The sequence below is a fragment of the Nicotiana tabacum genome, chromosome 23, assembly GCF_000715075.1.
Source record: "Nicotiana tabacum cultivar K326 chromosome 23, ASM71507v2, whole genome shotgun sequence".
NCBI classification, from domain to species: Eukaryota; Viridiplantae; Streptophyta; class Magnoliopsida; order Solanales; family Solanaceae; genus Nicotiana; species Nicotiana tabacum.
In genome coordinates, this window is record NC_134102.1 from 95072319 (window position 1) to 95089025 (window position 16707).

The window sequence follows — 16707 nt, forward strand, 5'->3', positions numbered from 1 at the left end:
GTGTACACATTATTCTGGATCGGGCCGAACGACCTCGGCGGAATCATGCGTTATATCTCTATTAGTCCGAAGATTCACGAGATAAACTTCCCACTGATGCCCGGCATTTTATGGTATTCCTTATTTGTTTGATATTGACACTTGGAATTTTCTGCGATACTAAGGTAGAATACAAGATCAAGAAATTTATACTTTAAAGGAAATAATTGGAAATTTAAGAAATTTACAGATTTACTCCACTATTGGTGTGCACTTCATATCTGTTATGAATTATCATATTATTTTATTGGACCTCTAGTAAGTGTCGAAGTCAACCCCTCGTCACTACTTCTCCGGGGTTAGGCTAGATACTTACTGGGTACGCGTTGATTTTCGTACTCATGCTGCACTTCTGTACTAAATGTACAGGATCTGACAGGTTCATCTGGTGATCATCTTGGCGCCTAGGCGCATCTGCTGAGGAGACTTTATGTGAGCTGCAACTCAAGCTATGCATCGCAGTCCACTGAGTCTTCATCGTACTATTTTTTTTATCCTGTCTTATTTACCTTTTGGACAGATGTATTATTATTATTATTATTATTATTATTATTATTATTATTATTATTATTATTATTATTATTATTATTATTATTATTATTATTATTATTATTATTATTATTATTATTATTATTATTATTATTGTGTACTTCCTTAGAAAATGCTCATGTACTTGTGACACCGGATTTTGGGGGTTCCTACGGGTTGTTCATAATTGTAGTTTGTAAATATTATCATTTACTCTGTAAATTTTATTTCATGCTATTTTATTAATAGAAAATTATGATTTCAAATACTAAAAATGAGTAATTAAGTTGATCAATCGCCATTAGCTTACCTGACGGCGGTGTTAGGCTCCATCACGACCTACAATGGATTTTGGGTCGTGACAACATGAAAAAACTAATACATTACCCATTGGTGTTCTACTTTCACTTAGACTCAAAGATCCACTAGCTTGACGTGATCAGTTGCTATTCATATATTATACCTTACAAATATATGACGTGTCCTAACTCCACCCCTCTTCTGTTGGGATTAAAATATAGGTGAATGGAATATGGAAGGAAGAAAGTGGAGGAAAAATGAGCTCCCTTTTGCTTTGGAAAAAGTAAGTGTCCCTCATTGGTGGTGGAAAGAAGAAGTGAATGTGCTTATATTGAGAAATCACTTCTCTTGGTGTTAAATGGGTTGGAAAGAAAGTAAGCCTCACATCGTCGTTATCGTCGTCGCTTGCTCGGCTTCGGCTTCGGCTTCGGTCAATGATTGATTGATCAATCTTTTTGGACAGAATTTCTTTTAATTATTTAATTAATTAATTAAATTAATTAACGAAAATACAACCCGGAATAACCCAGGACCCGCGATGCGACCCGATCAGTTTCTTTCCCGGATTATTTTAAATCCTTTTTCCCAGAATATTTGAAACGGAAAATGTTCCCACCTGTTCCAACAGCCATGGTTGTTTCTGAAAGGTTGCAAACCTTTTCAGAAACAGTGCCAGAAAATGGCTATAAATATGCCTTGATCACAGAATCTTTCCGTACGAAATTTTCTGATCTTATTCTTCTTCTTCTTCTACACAACATTTTCTAGTGTGTTTTACAACAATTGAGTGGTTCGCAGTTCATCAGAGGTTTTGGTACCAATACACTGGTAAGTTAAATTATTCTATCATAGGAGGATAATATTTCAGCACCTCGGGTACTTGAGGGAAATAATTTTCTTAAAGATACACTATGCATTCAGTAGGCTCGACTTATTCCGAAATTATTTTCAGATATTATTTCGACATTCTGTTGCTGCTAACTTTCCGTTTATATTTTCTATTTCAGAAAGTTTACTGTTTCATTATTCATTATAGTAATACAGATTGGCTAACAATCTTCAGGAAATTATTTTTTATATTATAATTTGTATTCTGTTTTTGGAGATTAAAACCTGTATGGTTTTCTACTCCTTCTGAATTTTTCTATTCTTAATTGAAGATATAAGAACTTCATCGGAGTATTAAAATTCAGAAACGATTTGAAGAACATAAAAAATTTCATCATTTTCTATGAAACAGTATATAAAAACCTTTGTTTTCATTTATTAAATGTACTGTTTATCATTAATTACAGTACTGTTTACTGTACTATTTTTTGCCATTAATTGAACTCTTCTGTTGTCGACAATGATAAATGGCAATTGATTACGGAAATCCTTCTGTGACTGTTGTGGCAACGACGATAGCCTCATCAAGCCGAACTGTTGTGCCACCAGCCGAGAAACCGGAGAAATATTCTGGAGCCAACTTCATAGGATGGCAGCAAAGGGTGTTCTTCTGGCTTACCACACTTTGTATGCAAAAATTCACTAGTGAAGAACCTCTGGTGCCTGCCGTGGACATGCGAGTCAACGAGAAATTTATGATTATTGAGGCGTGGAAACATGCAGATTTTCTTTGCAAAGGATATATCCTAAGTGCTTTGTAGGATGACTTGTACAATGTCTACAGTGCTATAAAAATTTCGAAAGAATTATGGGACACACTTGAGAAGAAGTACAAGACTGAAGATGCATGCTTGAAAATATTTGTGGTTTCCAAGTTGACTATAAAATGATAGACAGCAAAACTATTGGAACCCAAGTTCAAGATCTTCAACTTATTTTTCACGACCTTATTGCTAAAGGTATGGTAGTGAATGAAGCATTTAAAGTGGCTGCAATGATTGAAAAATTACATCCTTCGTGGAGAGATTTCAAAAACTATCTTAAGCACAAGCGCAAGGAAATTAAGTTGGAAGATCTTGTGATTCGTCTCAAGATTGAGGAAGGAAACAAAACAGCCGAGAAGGAATAGATTGCTCCAAAAAGTAAGAAGAGGAAGAGGTCTTCTGGCAGACTAAGGAGCAGAAGAAGTAGAAATTCAAGGGCAACTGCTACAATTGTGGAAAAGCTGGTCACAAAGCTCCTGATTGTTGTCTCCCGAAAAAGGATAAGAAAAAGGGACATGCCAACATAGTGGAGAAGAATGATGACATCAATGATCTGTGTGTAATGCTTTTGGAATGCAACCTAGTTGAAAATCTGAAGGACTGGTGGATTGACTCTGGAGCCACTCGACATGTTTGAGCTGTCAAAGAAGCATTTGCGACTTTATTGTTGGTCCTGAAGAAGAGCTTTCAATGGGAAATACTGTAACAGCCAAGATTGAGGGTTATGGAAAGATATTCCTGAAGATGACTTTCGGCAAGGTGTTAACGCTCAACAACGTTCTACATGTTCCTACTATTAGGAAGAATTTAGTTTAAACTTCTTTACTTGTTAAGAATGGGTTCAAATGTGTATTTGTGTAACGATCCGGCCAGTCATTTTGATAGTATTAGCACCGAACCCCTATTTACTGCTCTCTCTATTTTATTTTTTGGTTACGTAACTTGCCGGGAGGTTTGGTTTTTGATTTCGGAGTGAAGTGGGACACATAGTCCCTAAAATGGAAGTTTAAGTCGTAGAAATTGACTGTAGTTTGACTTGTGTGAAGACGACTTCAGAATTGAGTTTTGACGGTTCCTATAGCTCCGTATGGTGAGTTCGGTCGTAGAAGTGTGTTCGGATATTTATTTGGAGGTACGTAGGTCATTTCGGTGTTAATTGGCGAAAGTTGGAAAATTTGATGATTTTTGAAAAGTTTGACCGGGAGTGGACTTTTTGATATCGGGGTCGAATTCTGATTCCGGAAGTTAGAGTAGGTTCGTAATGTCAATTGTGACTTTTGTGCAAAATTTGAGGTCAATCGGACTTGATTTGATAGGTTTCGGCATAGGATGTGGAAGTTAGAAGTTTATAAGTTCATTAAGCTTGAATTGGGGTGCGATTCATATTTTTAGCATTGTTTGATGTGATTTAAAGGCTCGACTAAGTTCGTATGATGTTTTAGGGCTTGTTGGTATTATTGGTTGAGGTCCTAGGGGCCTCGGGGGTGATTTGTACCTTGTTCGGCGCATTTCGGGACTTGGAAGGAATTCTAAAGTTTCTGGCTTTTCCAGTTCTTGTGTCCTTCTATGCGTTCACGATGATCCTCCGGCATTCGCATGGAGTAGTCTGAGCCTTGCTGGAATTTTACCCTTCATGTTCGCGAATTAGGACAGGCGTTCGCAAAGGCGCAGGTCCTGGTGCACTGCAATCGCGGACAGGGATTTGCGTTCGCGAAGAGGAAAGGCAGATTGGGTTGGCTCTTGTGTTATGTCTACGCGTTCGCGTAATTGGCTTCGCGATCGCGAAGCTGGTGGATCGTTTGAACCGAGTTCGTGAGTGGACTTTTGTGTTCGTGAGTGGACCTTCGCATTCGCGAGTGGACCTTCGCGCTCGCGTAAGAAGGAAATTTGGCCAGTAGCTTTTTGTACTTTGCGAACGCAAGGCAATTTCCACGTTCGCGAAGAAGAAATACATGGGCAACAGATTAAATTTCAAAATCGAGGGGTTTTCTTTCATTTTCATTTTGGGACTTTGAGAGCTCAGATTTAGGCTAGAATTTGAGGGAGTTTCAAAGAAAACATTTAGGTAAGGATTCTACACTTATTTTTGATTAATATCCACTAATATATCATTAATTTCTTCATTTAATTAAGGATTTAGGTTGAGAAATTGGAAAAAAATGGTGAAAGTTCTTAGACCGAATTTTTGGGATTTGAAAGGCGATTTGAGGTCGGATTTGAGTAATTTTATTATGAGTGAACTCGATATCGAATGGGTGTTCGTATTTTGTGATTTTTACCCGATTCCGAGACGTGGGCCCGGGTCGACTTTTTGGGATGATTTTTCAATTCTTTGCTAAAGTCGTATGTTTATTAGTTAAATTAGTTTCTTATAGTTATATTTATAGTATGTAATTATTTTGGCTAGATTCGAGCCGATCAGAGTTGGAAAGTCGAGGGAAAGGCATTCGTATTGATTGATTGAGCGAGATTTGAGATAAGTGACTTGTCTAACCTTGTGTGGGGGAAACTCCCCTTAGGTTTTGGTACTGTTACGGTATTTGCCATACGTGAAGGCCGTGTACGCAAGGTAACAAGTGCGTACTCGGGTTAAATGTTGAAAAATCTGGTTCTTGCTGAGTAGTTTCTCTTAATTCCTTAACGGAGTTGCTCTAGCATGCGTAGTCATCATGTTTAGCCTAATATCGCATGTGTACGTGTCTTAACTCTTACTTGCAATTTGTGCAACATGCTTAATTGAATTACCTGCTTTCGTGATTTTGTATTCAGTCTTTAACTGTAGTATTCCTTGTTGTAAATTCATCATTCCATAGGTTATGAGTGTGTATTTACTTTTGGGACTACGAGGCGGTACATCGGGAGCTCCCATGTTGTGTATTCACTTTTGGGAATACGAGGCGGTACCTCGGGAGCGCCCCTGTTGCATATTTACTTTTGGGACTACGAGGCGGTACCTCGGGAGCTCCCCTATTGTGTATTTACATTTGGGACTACGAGGCGGTACTTCGGGAGTGCCCCTGTTGTTTACCTCTATTTGTTGTGTTATTACCTTTCTGTAATTTCTCATTGTTAAATTCTCAGTCATTTTATTATATTATTATATCTTCTGCCTTGTTTTCTTTTTATTCTAGTAGGCCCCTAATCTGGCCTCGTCACTAATCTACCGAGGTTAGGCTTGGCTTTTACTGGGTACCGTTGTGGTGTACTCATACTACACTTCTGCACATCTTTTTGTGAAGATCCAGGTACTACTTACCAGACTAGGTACTAGTGAGCTAGCCCATACGTGGAGACTTCAAGGTACATCTGCCAGCGTCCGCAAACCTCGGAGTCCCCCTCTATCTTTGTGATGTTGTTTTCCTTATTTTCATTAGACTCTGATATATAAAGACACTTAGCCTTTCTCTTTAGAGCTTGTGACTTATTTCTACTGGGTTTTGGGAGTTGTACCTATTTTGAATCGCAATTCTTATTTATTTCAGGTGTTGAGGTTGAGTTTTACATTTATATTCAGTTATTCTGCATAATTGTTAGGCTTACCTAGTATTAGAGCCTATGTGTCATCACGACATCCTACAGAGGGAAATTTGGGTCGTGACAAGTTAGTATAAGAGCACTAGGTTCACATATGTTATGAGTCACAAGCAGGTTTAGTAGAGTCTCGTAGATCGGTACAGAGACATTTGTACTTATCTTTGGGAGGCTATGGAACTGTTAGGAAAAGCTTCACTTCTTCGATTCCTTATCGTGCAAGATTTTGACTTCGGATGCTAAATTTATGTCTTTCTACTCTCTCACAGATGGTAAGGACACGTACAGCTGGATCAGATGACCAGACGCTCGCGCCCCCTGTTAGAGCCGCGAGAGGCCGGGCCGGGGTAGAGACCGAGGACGTCCACGTGGTGCAGCCAGAGCACCCGCACCTGCTGCTATAAAGGAGCCACCAATAGCTCCAGTTGGAGGGCAGGCACCTGAGATGCATGTTACTACCCCAGCTCTTCAGGAGACTCTCACCCAGTTTCTAATCATGTTTAGCACCTTGGCTCAGGCGGGGTTAATACTACTTGCTCCTACCACATCTCAGGTAGGGGGAGGAGCACAAACTCTCGTCGCTCGTACCCTAGAGCAGCGGGTCCAGGTCGACCAGGTTCCTGAAATCATACCGATGCAGCCGGTAGCTTCAGTTCAGCCCTAAGGTTAGGGCAGCAGTTTCTGAGGAGGAGTAGCTTAGGCTCGAGAGGTACAAGAAGTACTACCCTTCTACTTTCAGTGTGTCACAACCCGAAATTCCCACCTTTGGGACCGTGATGGCGCCTAACATTTCACTTGCTAGGCTAGCCAACGTTAGAATATTTTTATCCATTTTTAACAAATCAATTTAATTAATAATAAAGAAACCAAATAACTGGAATAAAATCTGAACTAAAGTCAATAAACCAAAATAATAGTGATGTCTAAATACCATCCCAAAATTGGTGTCACAAGTGTACGCGCTTCTAGAATAATACAAATAAGGGTTTGAATTAAAATAAAGCTGTCTGAAAGAAAATATACAGGTAAGATAAAATAGAAGGGGACTTCGGAGCTGCGAACGTCGTGCAGCTATACCTCAAGTCTCCTATGGTAGCTGAATCCGAGCAAGTCTATGGTACGCCGTTGGGACCAACTCTGGTATCTGCACAAGAAGTGTAGAGTATAGTATGAGTACAACCGACCCCATGTACTATGTAAGTGCCGAGCCTAACCTCGATGAAAGCCTAACCTCGACGAAGTAGTGACGAGGCTAAGGCAGGTCGCTTACATTAACATGTACGCAATAATAATAATAATAATAATAATAATAATAATAATAATAATAATAATAATAATAATAATAATAATAATAATAATAATAATAATAATAATAATAATAATAATAACATGAATAGAAGGTAAAACAGGTAACTCATATCAACAATTGAGGCCAATTCGGCAGTCACAATCAATTATTACTTTAATCATTCTGTTGCGGCGTGCAACCCGTTCCCATAATATAATCTTTCAATTAAATTTTGTTGCGGCATGCAACCCGATCCCTCAATATAAACCTTCAATTAATTATGTTGCGGCATGCAACCCGATCCCACATTATAAACTTTCAATTAATTATGTTGTGGCATGCAACCCGATCCCACAATATTCACTTTCAATTAATTATGTTGTGGCGTGCAGCCCGATCCCAAAATATAAACTTTCAATTAACTCTATTGTGGCCTGCAACCCGATTCCACAATATAAAGTTTCAATTAATTCTATTGCGGCGTGCAACTCGCTCCTCAATAATATCAATTAACAACACTTATATGTAAGACTACTTCAATAAATACCACAATTAATATGAAACTATAAGGCAACAAGGTATACAACAATTATGTTTTATGCAGGAAACAAATAGGGACAAGTAACGAATAAGTGTAGAATCACAGAGGAGATAAGCAATTTAATATATGTCACGTAGCAACTATGACACAAAATTCAAAGAAGCATGTAGCAATTAAGGCATGAAATCAAGGCATAATAGTATGCAATGAAAATAAGAGCATCAATTATTGTAACAATTAATTTATGAAAAAAGGCAATTAGTGAAATACGTAAAAATATGGAAATAAGAAATTTGATTACGTATAGACACTCGTCACGCCGTCTATACGCCGCTACACATAAAATTCATATAACACATAGTTCAAGGGTTCTATTCCCTCAAGTCAAGGTTACCACGACACTAATCTTGCTTCGCAATTCAAGTGATCACTCGACCACGGCCTTTCCTTTCGAATTAGTCTCCAAGTCAATCAAACATAGCAATTTATTGGCCAACAATTCAATTGGAGCTTTAGAAATTATTCACAATTCAAAAGAGACTTAATTTAAGTTATTTTCGAAAAAGTCAACCGAAAGCCAATGTGGGGCCTACTTTTCGAAACCTGACAAAATTCACGGAATTCGAACATCCGTTCCGATACGAGTTCAACCATACAAAAATTATCAAATTCCAACATCGGATCGCCTTTCAAATCTTCATTTTTCATTTTTGGTAGATTTTACACAACCCCATTTTCTTCCATTCAATTCACTAATTAATGATGTAAATAAGTGTGGAATCATGAAATATAATCAATTTAGGATAAAGAACACTTACCCAGTTCAAATTCGTGAAAATCCCTTTGAAATTGCCCAAATCCGAGACTTTAAACTCAAAAATGAGCAAAAACATTGAACTCCCGAATTTAAAGCAATCTGCTCGAGCAAGTCACATCTCTCAAATGCGACTTGTCTCTTTATATTCAGGCAAAAACTGCAGTACCAAACTTCAGTAAATCGATAATAACTTTCTGTACAAATGTTCCAATGATTAATGTTTTACCTTTCTGGAAACTAGACTCAATGGGCTACAACTTTTATGTTTTGATCATCTTCAACTTCCATATATATTGCGAGATATAAGCTTCCAAAGTCAGCCCTGTGCAGCAGAAATTTCTACGATGCACACTGCTGTAGCCAAACACCAGCAGTTAAAAATGGCTTAGAAATAGTCCGAAACCACTCTGAAGCTCACCCGAGCCCCTCGGGACCCCGATCGAAGATACCAACAAGAGTCAAAACATATTACGGATGTACTCGAGATCTCAAATCACATATAACAACGACAAAACTACAAATCGCGCGTCGATTCGAACTTATGAGTTTACGAAATTTTTAATTCTATAACTCGTGCCGAAAAATGTCAAATCAATTCAGAATGAACTTAAATTTTGCGTACCAGTCCCAAATGACATAACAAAGCTATTGAAATTTCCGGAACCATAGTCCGAACCCGATAGCATCAAAGTCAACTCTCGGTCAACTTACAAATATTTCAAAACTTCAACTTTCCAATTTTTTGCCAAAATGCGCCGAATTGTCCTACGGACTTCCAAATCCGGGCATACGCCTAAGACCAAAATTACCATACGAAGCTATTGGAATCCTCAAAACATCATTTCGGAGTCGTTTACACGTAAGTCAAATCTCCGTTCAAACTTTAGAATTCAAACCTTTTATTTCTTTCAAAAACTAACGGAAAATGTGCCTACGCACCGCGGAATAACTTCAAATAGTGTACAAAAGTCATAAATATTGTTACGAAGCTGATCTAACTCTCGTAATTCAAATCAGGATTCGGTATCAAAAAAATCCAATTATGGACAATTTAGGAATTCTTTAAACATTTAAATTTCTAGTTTCCGTCAAATGGCGATAATTCGAGCTAGGGATTTCCGAATTTGATTTCGGGCATACGCCCAATTCCCAAATCACGATATGGACCCACTGGGACCATCAGAATACTGATCAGGTCCGTTTGCTCAAAACATTGACCGAAGTCAACTCAAATGAGTTTTAAAGCACTATATCACATTTTTATCAATTTTTCACATAAACGTTTTCCGAAAAAATATACAGACAGCGCATGCAAATTGAGGAATGATGAATCGTGCTATTCGAGATCTCGGAGCACATAATTGAATGTTAAATTTAAAGATGACCTATCGGAGGTGCACTAATAGGAGCTGGTGATGCACTGTAAGCTAGCTGATCAGTATGAGACACAATAGGACCACGGTTCCCTGAAGCACTATGAGATGCCTGGAGAGTTGACTGAAACGGCCTGGGAGGATGGCCTCTACCAAAAGTACCCCTGGCTCCAGCCGATGCACCACTAAACCCACCGAACTGACGAGGCCTCTTATCAAACACGTGTCCCCTCTCCTAAGCAAACACCATCTCTATCCATCTAGCAACATTTGCAGCCGCCTGAAAGGAAATATCACTTACAGTCTCCTTGGCCATCTGAAGCCTGATAACGTAAATGAGTCCCTCAATAAATCTCCTCACTCTCTCCCTCTAAATAGGAAGCAAGACAATGGCATGACGTGCTAAGTCCACAAATCGAGTCTCATACTGGGTAACAGTCATACTGCCCTACTGGAGACGCTGAAACTACCTGCGGTAATCCTCTCTCAGTGTAATAGGAACAAACTTCTCCAGAAATAGCTGTGAGAACTGCTCCCAAGTAAGTATAGGCGAATCAGCTGGTCTAGTAAATACATAATCTCTCCACCGCCTCTTGGCAGAGCTAGTCATCTGAAACATAGCAAAATCGACCCTGTTGCTTTCAAATATTCCCATGTTCCGCAGCACCTGATGGAAGCGGTCAAGATAATCCTGTGGGTCCTCAGAAGGTGTACCACTGAAGTGAACTGGAAAGAGCTTAGTAAACTTGTCCAATCTCAATAAGGCCTCAGAAGACATAGAGGGCCTATCACCGGCCTGTGCCTCAAAAATTGGCTGAACTACCCCAACTGGCGGGGCTGCTGGAGCCTGATACTGGGGAGCTATCTACTCCGGAGTTGGAGTAGTGGAGTTTGTACTCCTCCCCCAGCCTGTGAGATGGCTGGTGCCGCTGGAAATGTACCATTACAGGCCACACCCTCCATAAGGCTTACCAAACGGACTAGAGCGTCCTGAAGCACTGGAGCAGCTATGAATCCTTATGGGACCTGAACTGGTCCAACAGGTACAGTCTGAGCTGGAACCGACTCTTCAAAATCCACCTAAGGCTCCACAACAGGTATCGCTGCTCGAGCTCGAGGCTGAGCGCTGCCTCTGCCTCTAGCTTGGCCTCTGGTGTGAGGCCTTAGTCGCAGCTATCACTGGGGGCTTCGGCTCTTGTCCGGCTGTCGACGCAGTGTGTGTTCTCGCCATTTGCGAGAGAACAAGAATAGAAGAGTTCACTCATCAATGATAGAATAAAATCGCACGATAGAGAAGAATAGAAGTGAAATTGTTCCTAAACTCCATATCCTCTGAAAGATAAGTACAGACGTCTCCGTACCGATCTTTCAGACTCTACTAAGCTTGCTCGTGACTCGTGAGACCTAGGTAACCTAGTACTCTGACACCAATTTTTCACGGCCTGAAATTCCCACCTTCGGGACCGTGATGGCGCCTAACATTTCACTTGCTAGGCAAGCCAACGTTAGAATAATTTTAACCATTTTTAACAATTCAATTTAATTAATAATAAAGAAACCAAATAACTGGGGTAAAATTTGAACTAAAGCGAATAAACCAAAATAATAGCGATATCTAAATACCATCTCAGAACTGGTGACACAAGTGCACGAGCTTCTAGAATAATAGAAATAAGGGTTTGAATAAAAATAAAGCTGTCTGAAAGAAAATACACAGCTAAGATAAAATAGAAGGGGACTTCAGAGCTGCGAATGTCGGGTATCTATACCTCAAGTCTCCTCTGGTAGTTGCATCTGAGCAAGTCTACGGTACGCCGCTGGGACCAACTCCGGTATCTTCACAAGAAGTGCGGAGGGTAGTATGAGTACAACCGACCTCATGTATTATGTAAGTGCCGAGTCTAACCTCGACGAAGTAGTGACGAAGCTAAGGCAGGTCGCTTGCATGAACCTGTATGCAATAATAATAATAATAACAGGAATCGAGGTAAAACAGGTAACTCATATCAACAATCGAGGCCAATTCGGCAGTCACAGTCAATTATTACTATTATCATTCTGTTGCGGCGTGCAACCCATTCCCACAATATAATCTTTCAATTAAATTTTGTTGCGGCATGCAACCCGATCCCTCAATATAAACCTTCAATTAATTATGTTGCGGCATGCAACCCTATCCCACAATATAAACTTTCAATTAATTATGTTGTGGCGTGCAACCCGATCCTACAATATAAACTTTCAATTAATTCTGTTGTGGCATGTAACTCGATCCCACAATATAAAATTTTAATTAATTCTGTTGTGGTGTGCAACCCGGTCCCATAATATAAATTTTCAATTAATTCTATTGCGGCGTGCAACCCGCTCCTCAACAATGTCAATTAACAACACTTATACATAAGACTACTTCAATAAATTCCGCAATTAATATGAAACTATAAGGCAACAAGGTATACAACAATTATGTTTTATGCAGGAAACAAATAGGGACAAGTAACAAATAAGTGTAAAATCAGGGAGGAGATTAGAAACTTAATATATGAAATGCTAAATGTCAAGTAGAAACTATTACACAAAATTCAAATAAGCAAGTAGCCATTAAAAAGGCATGAAATCAAGGCATAATAGTAGGCAATGAAAATAAGAGAATCAATTAATGTAACAATTAATTCATGAAATAGGGCAATTAATGAAATACGTCGAAACATGGAAATAAGCAATTTGATGACGTATAGAAACTCGTCACCTCGTCTATACGCGGCTACACATGAAATTCACGTAACACATAGTTCAAGGGTTCTACTCCCTCAAGTCAAGGTTAACTACGACACTTACCTTACTTCGCAATTCAAGTGATCACTCAACCACGGCCTTTCCTTTCGAATTAGTCTCCAAATCAATCAAACCTAGGAATTTATTTGCCAACAATTCAATTGGAGCTTTAAATATTATTCACAATTCCAAAGAAACTTAGTTTAAGTCATTTTCAGAAAAGTCAACCGAGAGTCAACATGGGGCCCACTTTTCGAAACCCGACAAAAATTCACAGAATCCGAACCCCAGTTCCGGTATGAGTTCAACCATATAAAAATTATCGAATTCCGACATCGGATCGCCTTTCAAATCTTTATTTTTCATTTTTGGAAGATTTTACAAAAACCCCATTTTCTTCCATTCAATTCACTAATTAATGATGTAAATAAGTATGAAATCATGAAATATAATCAATTTAGGATAAAGAACACTTACCCAGTTCAAACACGTGAAAAGCCCTTTGAAATCGCCCAAATCCGAGACTAAAACTCAAAAATGAGCAACAACGTTGAACTCCCAAATTTTAAGCAATTTGCCTGGGCAAGTCGCATCTCTCAAATGCGACTTATCTCATTATTTCCATGCAAAAACTCTAGTACCAGTCTTTAGTAAATCGATAATAACTTTCTGTACAAATGTCCAAATGATTAATGATTTACCTTTATGGAAACTAGACTTAATGAGCTACAACTTTAATGTTTTGATCATCTCCAAATTCCTTATAGATTACGAGATATAAACTTCCAAAGTCAACCCTATGCAACAAAAATTTCAGCGATGCACACTGCTGTAGCCAAAAATCAGCAGTTAAAAATGGCCTAGAAATGGTCCAAAACCACTCCGAAACTCACCCGAACCCCTCGGGACCGCGTCAAAATATACCAACAAGTCTCAAAACATAATACGGACCTACCCAAGGTATCAAATCACACATAACAATGGTGAAACTACAAATCCCGTGTCGATTCAGACTTATGAGTTTATAAAATTTTCAATTCTATAACTTGCGCCAATACATATCAAATCAATTCGGAATGAACTCAAATTTTGCGTACAATTCCCAAATGACATAACGAATCTAGTGAAATTTCCAGAACCATAATTCGAACCCGATATCATCAAAGTCAACCAAAATGCGCTGAATTGTCCTACGGACTTCCAAATCCAAATCCGGACATACGCCTAAGACCGAAATCACCATACGAAGCTATTGGAATCCTTAAAAAATCATTTCAGAGTCATTCATATGAAAGTTAAATCTCCGGTCAAACTTTAGTAATTCAAGCTTTATAAAATCAAACCTTTTATTTTTTTCAAAAACTAACGGAAAACGTGCCAACGCACCTCGGAATAACTTTAAATTTTGTACACAAGTCATAAATATTGTTACGAAATTGATCGAACTCTCAGAATCTAAAAAGGGACCCGGTATCTACAAAAATCCAATTATGGTCAATTTAGGAATCTTTTAAACCTTTAAATTTTTAGTTTCCGTCAAATAGCGATAATTCGAGCTAGGGACTTTCGAATTCAATTTAGGGAATACATCCAAGTTCCAAATCATGATACGGACCCACTGGGACCGTCAGAACACTGATCCGGATCAGTTTGCTCAAAACGTTGACCGAAGTCAACTCAAATGAGTTTTAAAACACTATTTCACATTTTTATCAAATTTTCACATAAAAGTTTTTCGAAAAATATACGGACCATGCACGCAAATCGAGGAATATTGAATGGTTCTATTCGAGATCTCGGATCACATAATTGAATGTTAAATTTAAAGATGACATATCGGGTCATCACACAGTGGCTTGGCGCCAGAGGATGCCTAGGGTTTTCTTCAAGAGTGCCATTGTATCATCTGTACTATGGGTGTTGTGGAGTCTAGTGTGGTTTTTTTCACTACGTTCCAGCTTAGAGGAGTGGCCTATCAGTGGTGGCGAGCATATGAGTTGGGTAGTCTGACCGAGGCAGCTTCACTCACTTGGACTCAGTTCTCAGATATGTTCTTGAGGAAGTATGTCCCCTAGAGTATCAGAGATGCATGGCGCGCAAAGTTTGAGCAGTTGTGACAGGGTTCTGTGGACGTGTCAGAGTATGCGGTCCGGTTTAGTTATTTGGCCTAGGCATGCACTAGCCTTGGTTGCTACTGTTCGGGAGCGGGTTCGTCAATTATTGAGGGGCTCAACCCCAGTATCAGATTTAGCATGGCCCGAGAGTTGGAGATGGACATCGCATACTAGCAGGTGGTGGAGATCGCCGGGAGATTGGAGGGTATGTTGACTCGGGAGAGAGAGGAGAGTCAGGCCAAGAGGTCGCGAGAGTCTGGCACATATAGTGGTACTCGTGCCCTAGCTACAGCTCGTCAGGGTAGGGGCTATGTGGTCCGCCCTATTCATTTAGCACTTCCAGCTCCGACAACTACTAGGACCCAGGCTCTTTATTATGCACCGCCATTGTCTAGTTCACCTCTTGTATGGGGTGCTTTCAGTGGTCATTCCAGTCGATCAGGCCCGAGCCAGTCGCAGCAGACACGTCCTCCAAGAGCTTGTTTTGAGTGTGGGGACACTCGTCATGTGGTGAGGGATTGCCCCAGACTCAGGAGGGGTGCACCTCCACAGACCACTCAGTCATCGCGTGCTCCACCGGGTCCTCAGGCTATAGTCACAGCACCAGCTACCACCCCACCTACACAGTCAGCTTGAGGTCAGACAGGTAGAGGTCACCCTAGAAGGGGAGGCCAGCCCAGATATTATGCCCTTCCTGCTAGGACGGAGGTAATTGCATCTGATTCTGTCATCACAGGTATTGTTCCGATCTGTCATAGAGATGCAGCAGTCTTATTTGATCCAGGCTCCACTTATTCCTATGTGTCATCTTATTTTACCCCGTATTTGGGTGTATCTCGTGATTCTATGAGTTCTCCCGTCTTTGTGTCTACAACCGCGGGTGATTCTATTGTTGTTGACCGTGTGTATCAGTCGTTTTTGGTTGTTCTTAGTGGTTTTAAGACCAGAGCCGACTTATTATTACTCAGTATGGTGGCTTTCGATGTTATTTTAGGCATGGACTGGTTGTCTCCCTATCATGCTATCCTTGATTGTCACACCAAGACAGTGACATTGGCTATGCCAAGTCTACCGTGGCTAGAGTGGAGAGGTACCTTATACTATGTTCCTAGCAGGGTTGTCTCATTTCTAAAGGCTCAGCGGATGGTTGAGAAGGGGTGTGATGCATATTTGGCATATGTGAGGGATGTTAGTGTTGACACTCTCACCACCGAGTCAGTTTCGATAGTGAGGAATTATCCAGATGTATTTCCGGTGGATCTTTTGGGCATGCCGTCCGACAAAGATATGGACTTTGGCATTGATTTGTTACCAGACACTCATCCCATTTATATTCCACCCTATCATATGACCCCAGCAGAGTTGAAAGAATTAAAGGAACAGTTGCAAGAGTTGCTCGATAAGGGCTTTATTCGGCCCAATGTGTCTCCTTGGGGTGCTCCTGTCTTGTTTGTAAAGTAGAAGTACAGTTCTATGCAAATGTGTATTGATTATTGCCAGTTGAACAAGGTTACAGTGAAGAACATGTATCCATTGCCACGTATTGATGACCTATTTGATCAGCTTCAGGGTGCCAGAGTGTTCTCTAAGACCGACTTGTGTTCAGGCTATCATCAGTTGAAGATTTGGGAGCAAGATATCCCAAAGACTGCTTTCAAGACTCGGTATGGTCATTACGAGTTCTTTGTGATGTCTTTTGGGATGACCAACGCCCTCGCATCATTCATGCACTTGATGAACAGTATATTT